Source organism: Pristis pectinata, chromosome 32 (assembly GCF_009764475.1).
Source record: "Pristis pectinata isolate sPriPec2 chromosome 32, sPriPec2.1.pri, whole genome shotgun sequence".
Lineage (NCBI taxonomy): Eukaryota > Metazoa > Chordata > Chondrichthyes > Rhinopristiformes > Pristidae > Pristis > Pristis pectinata.
In genome coordinates this window covers 10866332-10868809 of record NC_067436.1, presented here as the reverse complement: position 1 = coordinate 10868809, position 2478 = coordinate 10866332, and the positions used below count along the sequence as shown (strand labels likewise).

Sequence of the window (2478 nt, the reverse complement as noted above, 5' to 3'; positions counted from 1 at the left end):
ACCAGTTCTGGCCGCACAGCTGCACAACAGTTTTACCCCAGCCCCTCTCTGCAAATCCAGCTCTGGCTGCACACCTCACTTGCACTCTGAACCTTTGGCTCACATTCCGGATGAATGGGTGAAACGAGACCTGGACCATCGGGAATTCTGAACAGGATTTCTGCCTGAGTTCTACTATCTTCCTCTTGTGCTGTATTTGGTGAAACAGCAAAGCAGCCAAGTGTCAAAGAGAGGGCTTTGTCTCAATTATCCAATCCATGCAAAGGACCAGAGCAAAATTCTGATATTCAGCTTGCCCGTCTTCTTCCTTTAGAGAAGTGCTATCATTAAATAGAAATGAAAGTCCTTTGGAGGCTAGTTGTGTGTGTTGAGGAAGCCTAATCTCCAATTTCGAGAAAGATTTTCTCTTTGCCTTGGGAAGTAATTGGGTATGAAATTGAGAAAGAAGCAGCAAAAACCATTTGATTTGTTTTTCCTTTTTTCAACATGAAAGTATGAATTAGAAGCAGGAATAGGTCACCTGGCCCCTCGAGCCTGTTCTGCCGTTCAATGAGATCACAGCTGATTTGATTGTAACCTCAAATCCACATTCCCAGTCCTGATGAAGGGTACTTGGTATTGGTTTATTATTGTCACTTGAACCGAGGTACAGTGAAAAACTTGTCTTGCATACCGTTCATACAGATCAATTCATTACACAGTACATTGAGGTAGTACAAGGTAAAAACAATAACAGAATACAGAGTAAAGTGTCACAGCTACAGGGAAGTGCATTGCAGGTAGACAATAAGGTGCAAGGTCAAACAAGGTAGATTGTGAGGTCAAGAGTCCAACTTATCGTATAAGGAACCATTCAATAGTCTTATCACCGTGGGATAGAAGCTGTCCTTGAGCCATAAAAATACATGGTTAGATGCCAGTAAGTAGATGGCAATGCCTTAAACCATTTGTGTGTTGTAAGGTCACTAAGGCCCCTTCCATCCTTATCAAGCGGAGTGCTAACCTTCTCTCCTTTCATACAACACGTCTCGACCCAAAACATCAACTGTCCATGTCCCTCCATATATGCTGCCTGACCTGCTGAGTTCCTCCAGCATTTTGTGTGTTGCTCCAGATTTCCAGCATCTGCCGTCTTTCCTGCGTCTCCACATTCCTACCCAAGTCCTGTAACCTTCCACCCCCTTGCTTATCAAGACTCCATCTACCTCTGCCATAAAAATAATCAGAACCCTGCTTCTGAGGGGACTTACAGTCTCTTCTGCTCTTATTTCTTATGCTCTTATACATTATCTTTGGTAAAGTGTGTATTTTGTCACAATTAAGCCCTTAGGATTCAAAACAATCCATCAAAATAGCTGGCATTCATCATATTAACGTTTACCTTCTAATTTACTTCTATCTTTCTAACACACCTTTTTTATTTTACTTTCAAGATGTATTATGACATTTTGCATATATAGAAAAAATAGATAGCTCTATGGTATAATTGAGTTTGTAATATGACTGCTTTAAGATGCCATTTGAAAGCACTGATTAAATTACAGCCTTGCACTCAGTCACAACTGCACATTGTTATTGTACAAAGATACTTTACAGAAAAGGGGTAATGTACTACTTGTTATGTTGGTGATGCAGACATAATGAAATATAGGCAATCTGTTTGAGTTTGCCGCATTCATTTAATGCCTGAGCTCCATTAGATCCATGCATTATACAATTAATTGTTTCTTCCCTCCTCCCTATTCCTAATGCAAAAAAATAAGAGGAGATAATTGGTGGGAATAAAGGGGATTGAAAGAAATGTTTTCAGGATCTGGGACTGCCTCAAACACAGGACAGGTGAAAACCTTCAAATGGATTTGAAACAGCCTCATATGAGCAGAAGGGTACAGATCAAGAGCTGTGAAATAGATAAGTCAGTGATCACCTTCTGTGCTTCAAGTTTTTATGATTCCCTTCCAATTCTTCTCAGAAGGCACCTGTTCTTACTGTGCCACCGTTCTTCAGGAACATTTCCCCTCTCATCAAACATCTGCCCAGGCACAGCTTGTTGGCATGCTGTTTAACTGAGGAAAGATTCTTTGGGTGTTGCTGCTAACTTGTAACTCTTTCCTTTAGATAGCAGAAACATATGGAAATGGGAGCAGCTTCAATGGAGGCAAAAGGGATGGTTGATAATTTTGGATGCTGCTTGATCCACTGAGTTCCTCCAGCAGTTGTTTTTTTTTGCTCCAGATTCCAGTGTAGATTTATACAGCATGGAAACAGGCCCTTCGGCCTAACTGATCCATGCTGACCAAGATTCCCCCATCCAAGGTAGTCCCATTTGCCAGTGTTTGGTCCATAACCTTCTAAACCTTTTCAATCGATGTACCTGTCCAACTGTCTTTTAAAAGTTGTTATTGTACCTGCCTCAATTATTTTCTCTGGCAGCTCGTTCCACATACAGTACATACCACTCCCCATGTAAAAAAGTTG

General features: G+C 41.1%; 1 non-coding gene across 1 annotated transcript; it reads right to left on the bottom strand.

Moving 5' to 3' along the window:
* Window positions 1-897: 897 nt before the first annotated feature.
* On the bottom strand, window positions 898-1025 carry LOC127585363 (U6atac minor spliceosomal RNA). The gene has a single exon (XR_007958507.1). It is a non-coding gene; the product is annotated as a U6atac minor spliceosomal RNA (small nuclear RNA).
* Between the last annotated feature and the right edge of the window lie 1453 nt (window positions 1026-2478).